This window comes from Triturus cristatus, chromosome 4_1, assembly GCF_964204655.1.
Source record: "Triturus cristatus chromosome 4_1, aTriCri1.1, whole genome shotgun sequence".
NCBI classification, from domain to species: Eukaryota; Metazoa; Chordata; class Amphibia; order Caudata; family Salamandridae; genus Triturus; species Triturus cristatus.
This window is the reverse complement of record NC_140585.1, coordinates 1,138,735,868-1,138,747,467: the sequence shown is the minus strand read 5'-3', so window position 1 is coordinate 1,138,747,467 and position 11,600 is coordinate 1,138,735,868. Positions and strand designations below refer to the sequence as shown.

Here is an 11,600-nt window from a genome sequence, read left to right as displayed (position 1 = left end):
TTTTGTTATAACCTTTCAACATGCTGCACAGCAGCCACACTGTTCTACACCGCAGCTTAAAGACATTGGCAAAGCCAATAGCTCTGGCTAAACACTTATAAGGTCCCAAAGGTAAGACCTATTGGCTATGCCAATGAGTGTTTTTCAAGGTCGCCCAGAGGAGTAATTGACAAAATACAAAAGTATCAATGTGGTAACAACCCCATATCCGTGGGGTGTTTCCCTGGGCACAGGTCAAAGAAGCTGAAAGGTCAGCTTATCCATATTTAAATAAATACACTTATCAAAAAGTTATTTTCAAGAGTTCTTTGTTGTGTCAATTATTTTTTACACAGTCATTTGTTGAAACTTCATTTCCCAAAATGCAACATTCCTGGGTTGCTTAATCCAACATCATCCCTATGCATTTCGGCCTGAAGCCTTCATCAGGGCACTGTCTCCAAAATCAAAATGAATCATTGTTTAATAGTGGGGAATTACATAGTTCAACTACCCTTCACTGCAGGCAGCGCTATTTTGTGTACGAATTTAAATCTATGAGTGAATAGGTATTTATATAGGCAGGTATAGAGATATATTTATAGTCGGCTTTTAAGCAAGAGTGCATATATAAATACGCACACCGCTCCTTACAATTGCGCTTTGTAGGTTGCCCCAGCAGTTTTATCTGCGACCCGTTGTGTGTCCAACTTAAATTATCTTCCAGTTACGCCTCGCCCTTTACTTATCTTCCTCCTCGGGTTGTAAGTGGGCCGGATCTTGCCGGTGCCCAGCACCGGCAGTTTTATAAAATAGGTGCTGAGATTGGCCCCTGTCGGGCTCTACATTTTTGCCCTCACCATCCGGATGCAAAAAACATAAATCTCACCTCTGCAGCAGTTGCACCCTACACTGCCTTTGATGTAACTTCAAAGAGACTCGGTATAGTCCTTTCACAGTCTCATCATTTCAGAATTGAGCATTTTTAATCTGCTATACTACGAAGCCGTAGTTGTTACGTTTTTTATCTCATGCAACTAACAACCATTGACAAAGCCAATAGTACTGGCTGGTTGTAAGTGTAATGTTAATTGTTGCATCATTTATTTGGCTGTAATGACAGAAGTTGCAAAATACCAGCTAGGTGGCACACTATGATGATAAGCATAGATTTTCAGTTTCTGGGCTTTTAAGCCACACCCTTAATTACATCCGTCGCGCTCCTTTGAGAGACCCCCAGTTTTTTCATCCCACTTAAAGCACTGTTCCTCCCTGATTTAACGCAATCACCTGCTCCCTTCACTTCTCGGCCTGTCTCTGATTTCATTCACCTGTCCGTCGCCCTCCGCGTTAGCTAGCCCCGCCCCTCAGCCGCGTCTTAAATAACGCGCTCTTTGTCCACAAGAGGCGCTTTCGCAACCACCCGAACAGAGACAGGAGCGCCCGGTAGAGGCTGCACAAGGTGAGGAAAAAAAATTCTCCATCAACTAAGACCATCTTTAATAAGAGGGGCGGGTGCGGATTAGAGTTTCAGGGTAACGTGATATCTAATTGTACGTTTAATTGAAGGTTTCATTGTAACTTGTGGTAATTGGTGAAGATGTCATAGTGTTACCTACGCACAGCGTCATGTTGGGAAGGCGGGTGATTAGCCGGTGCCTAAGGGTCACCTGTGGTCCGTGTCTCTAGGACCTCAGTCAACCTGCCCCAGAGCCTTACTGCCTTCCGTGGCCCCCGCAAGGCCACTGTGGTGTAATATGCAGGCAGAGTCGGCCCTTGCTAACATAGCGCTCCTGGGCGTGGGCGGGAAAATGCGTCGCCCTTGCTGCTGTTAGTGAGTTAAACTAGGCACTAGGGGGTCCCGTTTGTGTTAACTGGTCAGAACCTGCCTGAGCAGGGACTTAGCACAAACAACTCCCTGCTCACCTTAATCACCGATTGCTTAGCTGCCCCACATAGATGAAGGATTTGTTGATGTCTGCCAGCAGGGGTCAGCTGGTGAAGGGAGGGCAAGGAAGAGGACTAAAGGGGTTTAAAAAAAAAAATCCCCGCTGTGTTATACTGAAGGACTAAAACGGCTTTAAACTGCCAAATCAGACAGGGACATGGCTGGCGCAAGATGAGGGGTGCTGCAGTGGGTATACCTTCTGCACTCAGCTCCACGCGCCCCTCAGAAAAGTGGCCCATGACGGGCCCGGCTCGCCTGTGTTGAAGGGCGGCCGGCCCTGATAATAACCCTCGCACTGCGCCTAACCGGTGGAACACATCCACCCCAGCCCCCGTTCCGCTGGCGACCCCAAGAAACTTCGCCAACAAGGATGGTATAGTTGTGGTCGTTGTTGGCCGCAGATTTTATTATGGTTACATACATATCTGGCATGACTTCGGTCATATTGGGTTACTTGCGAACTGCCATGTCTTTGGGACACAAAGCCCTGCACCCCCATTCGCAGTTTGTTGTACATCCAGTTCGTAAATGACCCGACCCCCCCCCCCCTAACCAGTTCTGTCGTTGGTCCTTGGCAGTCCTTATTTGGTCCTGTTACCACCGGGACCACCATTTGGTTGGTCACCCCCGCTCTCTGCGTGTAGGGAGGGGTAGCCAGACTTTAGCGTGATTGCCTTTCGATGCTGCCCAATGCCGGGACGTGATCGCTGCACCAGCCGCTTGCTCGTCACACAGTTTGAGAGGGCCTAGCAGCAGGCTAGACCGAGCCGGGATCCTCTCCGTGACCTGGCCTTGCAGCGGAGGCGCACCTGGGTAATCCGGCGTACCGTCGCGCAGAACTTCATTTCTCCAGCACTTCGTCCTTCCAGAACTTCTTCCCGTTTGCACGATTCCACCGTCGGTGCGCCGCTCTCCCCGCTCCACGAAGTTAGGAGCTGCTTGGGGGAGCGGTTCCTTATATTCCCCTTTTTGCTTCCCACCGTTCCGGGCAGCCAACCCCCATTGGGGGGTTTGTACCCCGCGTCGCCCCCCCATTGGCCGATGGAGGGGGGGGGGGGGGTTAGTCGCCACCAGGCTGGCCTGTGGGTGGGACGGGCTACTACTGGTTGCCGCTTCCGGTCACCTGAGGCGCCCAGAACTGGTTTTTCTTGCCAACTTCTGCGCGGGTTATGGCGCCGGCCCCTGAGCCTTCCCCCCCTCTCCCCCTCCTCCTCGGGGGAGAACGGCGGCCTATGCAATTCTCCCTTTATTGTACGCTGCTCTGCAGTCGCGCGAGGTGTGCGTCTTGCGTGATACTGCTTCTGGAATGTTTGCATGAGCGTCAGTGAATGTATTTATTTCATAGGAATTTTGTAAACGTACCATTTTGAGCACTAACAATGAAACCAGATTATGTAGAAGGTATCCCTTATCTAGAAAGTTCTTGTAGACATGCTTTACAGTAGCACTGCTAAAAGGAATTTAAAAAAGTGGTATGATGCAGCCAGAATTACTGTACCCCCTCCCCCCCCCCCCCCCCCAAAGGGTATATGTGGCGCAGCAGCCAGAGCTGTTGATTCTGGAGCTGGGGATCCAGGTTAAAGTCTCCGCATCGGCTCAACATCATGTGATTTTGGGCAAATTACTTAATCTCCCTGTCCCCATGGACCGCCTGGTAACCCTCACGGTCGATAAGCCGTGCTATATAAATCTACTAGTTTGTGCTGGATGCATCATACTTTTCTTCTCTTCTTTCTCTTCTCCTTTCTCCCTTTTTCCCCCCCCCCCAAAAAAAGTCCCTTTCCAGGTGCCACACAACTCGGAAGGGCCCCAAACACAATGTGGACACATCACATATTTGAACCTGAAACGGCACCTTTTTCTCCAATGTGGGTAGCGGTGTATTTTGGGCCCTAGCTCAGCTAGTACCTAGGCAAGCCAAGTAAACCTGCACATTGTAAAAACTAGACACTGGGGAGGGGTGGGTTACAGCTTTGTGACTTGTTTGGCTCCCACTAGGTTTTATCCAAAAGCCCTTGCAAACATCCAACTTTCGTAAGAAACCCATTTTCCTCATATTTCTGTGATGTAAAGTTCTGGAATCTGAGGAGTCATTAAATTCCCATTGCCCTCGGTTTGGTCCACTTCTGTCGTGGGCACTAGGCCTAGCCACACAAGTGGGGCAGCGTTTTTTCGACACAAGTGGGGTAATGCTTCATGGTAGGAAGTTTGTGGATTCTGCCAAGTCCAGATGTTTCCAACTCAGAAATGTAAAACTGGTATCTTAAGGCATAGTTTGAGGTTTGCATGGCATTGTGATTAAGAGAACCTTGTGAGATCCATGCAAGGCACACCATCCTAGAATTCTCCTGATTTATCTAGTTTAAAAAAAATTCTGTGTTCTTCAGGTTTGCATGGGTGGCAAAACACAGCCCGTATACCCCTATTGCCGATCACTTGTAGATTTTAAGGCCTTTTTTGTCTTGGTCTCTTAGTCTACCCACATAAGTGGGGTACTAGTCTTATCAGGAGACATGTGGGAACTCGGTGTGGTAAAACAATTTGTGGCTCTCTGCAGATTCCAGAACTCCATCACAGAAATGTGATGAAAATGTGTTTCTTAGCAAAGTTGGAGGTTTGCATGGGCTTAGTTACCTAGTCTGAGCCATGCAGGTAATGTACCCCTGGACTCACCTGAGTGTCTAATTTTAAAAATGTGCAAGTTTTCTTGGTTTGCCTAGGTGCCAAATAAACTAGGGCTCAAAATTCACAGCTACCCACATTGTACAAAATGGGTACATTTTCAGTGCAAAAAATGTGATGCATTTATGTTGCGTTTGGGGCCCTTTCCTGTCACTGGCACTAGGCCTAGCCACACAAGGCATGTGGGAATACTGAGTGGTAGGAAATTTGTGGATTCCCATATAATCCACCACTTTCTGTCACAGAAATGGGAGGGAAAAAACCCAGTTTCTATAGATAAACTGAGGTTGCATGAGACTCTGGGTAGAATTATCGAGTCACACAGGTCACAGGCCCCTGGACTCACCCGGTTGTCTAGTTTTCATTAATTTGTGGATTTGGTAGGTTTTCCTGGGTGGCGACCCAGGTAAGCCCCAAAATCCATAGCTACCCACATTGCAAAAACTGAGTTGTTTCAGTCAAAAAATAATTTGCTATGTCCATGTTGCCGTTTTTAGCTTTTTCCAATCATGGACCACCCACCAACAAATTGGGGTCAATTTGTATATGGAGACATGTGGTAATGCTGGTTTGTTGTCTATTTGTGCATCTCAATAGACAGCAGAAATTTCAAACACAAAATATAAATAAATAGGTGCCTTATCCATCTATGGACGTAAGGTTTGGGGCCTTTATGGGAAAGTGAGCACAATCAAAGCAAGTTACAGCAGGCTGGACACCTGCAGTTTAGTTTGGAAAAACAAAAAGGCTTTCTTACTAACTGCCTGATTTAAATTTAGGTGGGCTGAGAAGACTTTGCTGGCTTGGCGAAAGATTTAATTTTTGCTATGCTGAGACTACTCCACCTGCCAATTTTAGAAACTGCCTCCATTGGCAGGAGCCACCACTAACGTGGTTCCTGTGGATGCGTTTTTTTATGCTTGATGCAAATCTCCATCAATATGATGGGAGCTGTGCATCAATTTTATTTCCAAAAACAAAATCCCAAAGCTGTATTTTCATTTTGAAAATAAAAAACTTGACCCACTCACCATAAGAGGTACCTTTCGTGGCGAGTGAGGGTCCTTTCAGTGCTGCTTACCACCAAGGAATTCCAGGTGGTGACGGGCAGTGAAAAAAGACCTGTATGCTCACCCATCTAAATTAAGTGGGCAGACGGAGGTCAGCCTCTGATGGCCCCTTACTCAGTCGGGGCATGACCATGCCAGAGATGGCAGTACTTGTCACCATGGTTAAACCAATGGTTGTCTATATATAAATCGGGCGGGCAGGCAGACCATTAACTTGGCAGTAAGAATACTCTGCTGCTATTGCAAGAGTATCCATAACACAATGTAAATCTGGCACTACATTTTTAAAGTTAATCCACCACTTACAATTGGCTGGTGTTGGCACCTCCTGAAAGTGCTTGCTTCAAAGAACAGATACTAATCACAGTATCATAATATCGAAACTAAGCCTACTGAAGGCTGAGCTATAAAGCCATGTCAAGGCACCAACGGCTTAAACCCAATGTGTTCACGGGCTAGTCACGCACCACATGCAAGACTTTCATGCTGCCAGCCACATGGCACAATCCCACAGAACAGTGTACTGACATCAACATGCCTCCGCCATTCAAGGGCCCAATGCATTCACATGCCACAGCAGCTGCGGCTTGCCGAGGGAGTGCAGCGGGGCGGATGGGCCGGGGTGGGGGAGGGGCAGGGCGCGGTGTAGTGGAGTCCGCCATACGACGGTCAGGAGTAAGGTTAGTGATTAAAACTATTTACCTTGCGCTCACTGCATTGCCAAGTTGGTGATGCAGCGAGTGCAAGCTAAATAGTTTTATTTATTTAATCACTTGCCATACTCCTGTCTGTGGTATTTTGAACTCCACTACCACCCGCCCGCAGCACTTCCTCGGTGAGCCACCACAGGATGGAATCCCCATTCAAAACATCCTCTCAACCGGTCAAGTTTAGTGACATATCGGCGCCATTAATATCGATGTCACAAATTTTTTGTTAAATCTTTTTATATAAATAATATATTTGAATAATATATTGGAAAGTAGCAGCAATATAAATTAATACTTTGGGCCTTATTATGAGTCTGGCGGTCCACTGAGTGGCAGATTTACAATGACGGTCTCCCGACCACCCTATTACGACTAGGGAGGTCAGACCGCCCTGGGACCGCAACTGCCAGGGAACCACAGTTTCCTGGCAGTTGTGCAGAAGTCCTGATGTAGCAACATGCTTGATGGGATAGCCACCACTGTCCCGCCAAGCATATTATGAGTTTACTCTCTGCCATAATTTTCATGGCTATGAGCCCACCACGAAAGCTGTGCCAGAGAGGAAACCGAGGGGGCCCCCTACATGCCATGCGCCTCCCTGTGTGCATGCACCCCAGTACCTGCAGCAGGCCATGCAGGTGCTGCCTTTGATGTTCCCATTGTGCTGCCTAGTAAAGGCTGGGAACTCTAAAGAACAGCCCGCCAGACCAGGAGAACTCCTGACCTGGCTGGCGGTTTGTACATGGGTTTGTAAGTGCTAGGCTGTCTGACTCCTGCACTGCCAAACGAGTAACAAGGCCCATATACTGTAGCCACTACTATTTGTAAAGCAGTACAAAACATTGAACTCGGGCGAGGGGGGGGGGGGGGGTAGCTTCAGGCTCACTAGCAACACTTAATTTACAGGCCCTAGGCATATGGTATACTCCTTTACAAGGTACTTGCAAGTTAAATAAATATGCCAATTGTTGTGTATACACCAATTTCACCATGTTTAGGGGAGAAGCACATGCACTTTAGCATTGGTTAGCAGTGGTTAAGTGCTCAGTCGTATGGCCAACAAACCGGCCGGGGGGGGGGGGGGGGGGGTGTTAGGATTCGCGCAGGGAATTTGAAATAATAAAACAAGCATTTACACTGCAATGGTCTTGGCATTGTTTAAGTTAGAGCTATTGGCATTGCTCATGACCTTTATTTTTGATTTTGTTTTTAAAACATTTTAAAGAAACTGCATTGTTTACAATGTCAATAGCTTAATCTCTCTCAAATGCGAGACCTATTGCATTTGCACCCACAGAGCCACCTACACAGCTATTCACATAGAGCAACCCACACACAAATAGAGCCACCCACGCTTAGAGCCACCTACAAAAAAAGCCACCCACACAGGCACACACTAAGAGGCCCACACATACACACACATACACACACACACACACACACACACACACACACACACACACACACACACACACACACACAGAGACCTCTGCAGCAAACACATTAACCCACTCAGAGGGGGGTGCATACACTCAGAGGGGGGTGCATTCTTGAATTCTCTCTTCTGAGGGAGAAGTCCTGGCTCATCACAGCACCATCTCTCGGATACTGACGGAGGATATATTCTTGCGTCCTCCAAACACTTTGCGAGAGACGTGCCCTGACCCAGCTGAGCCGCGCCTCCATTTAAAAAAAACACTGGCAGACACTTTTTCAAAAGCCGGGCAGCTTTTACAGCCTCGTCCACACATTCCAAAACATTTAAATGCGTACATAGAATAACTTTTCGTATATATGTTTACAGATAAAAACTAAAGACGTACCAGATTTGGGAGCCAGGTCTTGCCAGAGATAACCCGGAGTGGTAGGAGGGATAGTCCCTCGTTTGTTTCTATGACCTGGGCAGGGGTTCTGTGAAGCCAATGCCTAGACCAGCATTGTATTACTTTTAGCGAGTTATCATGGGGTAACGGTGAGGCAAAAGCCTCTCTAGGAAGGAGTGGGACAAGGAGGAAGACGGATGAGGGGGGAGTTGCGTGTTCCATTCTGCTCCCCAGGGACGGGGTTCCCCACTCTGAATGTCTAGGCGCTAGGTGAGTGCACCCGCTCAAGGTTTCCCCTGCGCCCACTGTGACCCCCGTGCATGGAAGACTGGACTCTCACCTGCCAAGGACCAGCGAGAGGGCTTGGGGGGGGGGGGGCTCAGTCTGCTAGCACTGATTACCGCCGCTCCTGGCCTCGCCTCGGGAAGGTGCAGCTGACTCTAGCTCACCGGCTCCGGATTTAAATCGCCCGCATCCGGCACAAAAGCACAGTGAGCGCGGCGCCGCCTCGCAGCGCACAATCCCCGCTCTCTGCTCGGTTTCTTTTGTAATCTCCCCTCGCTTTTGTCAGACTCCATTCCAGGCTTGGAGGGCCTGGTATTTTCCAGAAATAAAAGCCCGTCTTTCTGTGATTCCACTCGAGGCGATGCATTAACAAACAGAGCGCGGCACCGCCTCGCAGCGCACAATCCCCACTCTGTGCTCGGCTTCTAAACCGCATCTCTCGCTGAAGGACACGAATAGCAGCGTGCTGCTGGCCCATATCACTTTAAGGCGTGCAGTGACTAGTGCGTCATGAGCAAGGCAGTGAAGAGCCAGTCGACCTTTACGGCCTTGGACCCTTCAGTCGAGGTATGAACAAACCAGCATCTCAGACAGGCCACAGTGTGTCTAAGCCAATTAACGGGTTTGTCGCTGATCCACTAATTGCCTCACGCTGATCTGCAGCGCTCGCGTAGATCCCCGGGCTACACCTCGAAGAAGCAGTGTTCGCTCCTTCCTTCGTGCAGTTTGCGGCTGTATTCATTGAACGACAAACATTGAAATCCCTTCAGAACATTTGTGGGGTGATCCTTGGACTAACTAATGTCTGGGCTATTAGGCTTGAAAATGCCATCGCAAGGAGCTTTCAGCAGCACCTCTGCTTGCAGTCTCCTCTCTCTGCCATCTGAGAGCAGGGGGAATGGAAGACGAAACGGCGCGTCATTTTCGCATTGGGGAACGTGTTTTTCTTTCTCTCCTGCCATTGGCTGGAATGTTTACATTCCAGAGGACCGAAAGAATCGAAAAAACACGCCCCTGAATCCGAAAAAGACGGGGCTTAAACGGACAGACACCCCTCTCCTCCAATGGCTGGCCTCCATTTAGGAAGCCAGCCAATGGAGAAGAGGGGCGGGTTCAAGCCCCGTACTGAACTCAGTAAATCTCGCGAGCGAGACTGCGCAAGCGCAGCCTTCGCTAGCCGAGACCTTTAGACTTCACTTTCTCAGTCCTGTGACGTTGCAGCTCCTGGTAGGGTCCTGTTTTCCTGCTTAATAGTAAGCGGGCAGCCTACCTCCTCTCCCCTAAGCCAATTGCAACGCTGCCATGGTATTCATAATGAGGCTTGTTAGTACCTCCTTATTACCACCCTGTCTCCAATTGGTACAGTCCATGATGGTTTGATCTTTTACGGTCTTAACTCTGGAGCATTCATAACCAGGTCCGTGAACTATTTACTTCAATAAGGGACACAGCACCCATGGGGTGCCAGCTTTGGTAATGGTGGCCGCTTCTTAACCTTATTTGCATTTTGTTTTCTGCAAACTTTAATATGGAGCGTGGCGCGAGACCTATTGCATTGTTTCACAGCAGTTCTAATTAATGCTCTGAATATTTCGTTGGCCTGAAATTATTTTAGTGTTGGCTAGAGACATTTGTGCCACCAGTTAAACATTTTGAAAATACGTGCCCGTGTTTGAGGGCCGCTTCCATTTACACAAGTGACAGATGTGTGACCTCTCCTAACCAAACAGTTGCAGGCATTACATGGGCAGGATCAGTTTGCCCACTCTGTTTCCTTGCCCCTTCAGAGTTTGGCCTCTTAGCTGCCACAGAGCCACATAGCTGCATTTGGGTGTCTGTTACAATGACAACGTGTTGCGTACGTATCTGAAACATGGGTAAGAGTGCGTGTACAGAAGTCGAATGCCCATTCTCCTTGTTCTGTAGCGAGCACAACCTTTACGACGAGGAGTAACAGATGCAGGTGGCTAGCCCCACCTTTTGATATCTCATGTTCTTTCCTGAATCTTAATTGCGTATCAAGAGAACAGTCCTGAATAGAGATGTGAGCTAAATACAGACCAACCCTCCCCCCACCCCCCCCCCCCAGCACAGCACGTGCCAGGGATGCAGGATAAATGGCGGCACCGGGCCCCTTCCTTGAGGACTGTTTGCGAAGCCTGCTTCTCTCTTCCCCCCCCCCCCCCCCCCCCCCCACATGCCCTGAATTACTTTGAGGTGACTGCTTGTGAGTCAAGTCTGCAGACTCCGGCAGCAATATGAGTGGAATAGAATACTTCAACCAGCACCTTAGTGAGTCTCCTTGGAGATGGATGTTTGAGGGGTGGTGGGTAAAAAAGTAGGGAACTGGGGGTGGGGGAATTGTGGGTGGAGAATTAGGGGGCGGGAATAACCAGAGGATTGGATCAGTGGGTGAAGTCGGGGGTGTGGCTAGAAATAGCAAAACATACCAATTTTTACTACATTTTGCATTTCACTGACCAGTTACCGCTTTTAACGTTATTTCCATCAAACAATGGATAAACATGTTTATTTAGGTTTAATTCAGGAAAAAGCAAACACTCATAGAGAATGCAGGTTTATGTAAAGCGTGCGAAATATAAGCAGGAACAACGAGTTACCTAATGCTTTTACTCTCACTTTTCAGAAATCAATGAGTATTATTTTTTTTTTGTCTTTAACATTGAGGACATAATAAAGGGGCTCCTCCTGTACACATCTTAAGCAGGGCTCAGAAGAGAAAGGGAGTTTTCAGGAGAATCTGATCTGACTCGCATAAACCCACAAGGGCTCCTTATATTTATGTCGGCCAGCTAGCTGCTCTAACATAGTATAGTACATATGTATTCAAGTTTCACTGCATTCGGGAAGTGAACACAAAGCAGTAACCCACTGAACTATGCACTTAAAATATTACTCTTTGATATGCATGGTACATGTTCTTTGCATCAGGCATATTACCCCTCTGCGCTACCTTAGATGAGTCAAAATAGCCAATAGACAACACGCTCCCATCTCAAGCGGGTACATTGATCACCAGAGTCATCTTGGCACTTTTATTGTTGACCACAACCTGCTGAATATACAAAACTTTGCAGTGTGT

The 11,600-nt window shown here is 48.1% G+C and overlaps 1 protein-coding gene across 1 annotated transcript in view; it reads left to right on the top strand.

The window, feature by feature from the left end:
- Positions 1-1,347: 1,347 nt before the first annotated feature.
- LOC146856181 (coagulation factor XI-like) overlaps positions 1,348-11,600 on the top strand; it is an 84,949-nt gene continuing 74,696 nt past the window's right edge. Inside the window, exon 1 of the mRNA XM_085654234.1 lies at positions 1,348-1,441. The gene's annotated coding sequence lies outside the window, so the exon portion shown is untranslated. The remainder of the gene's footprint in view (positions 1,442-11,600) is intronic.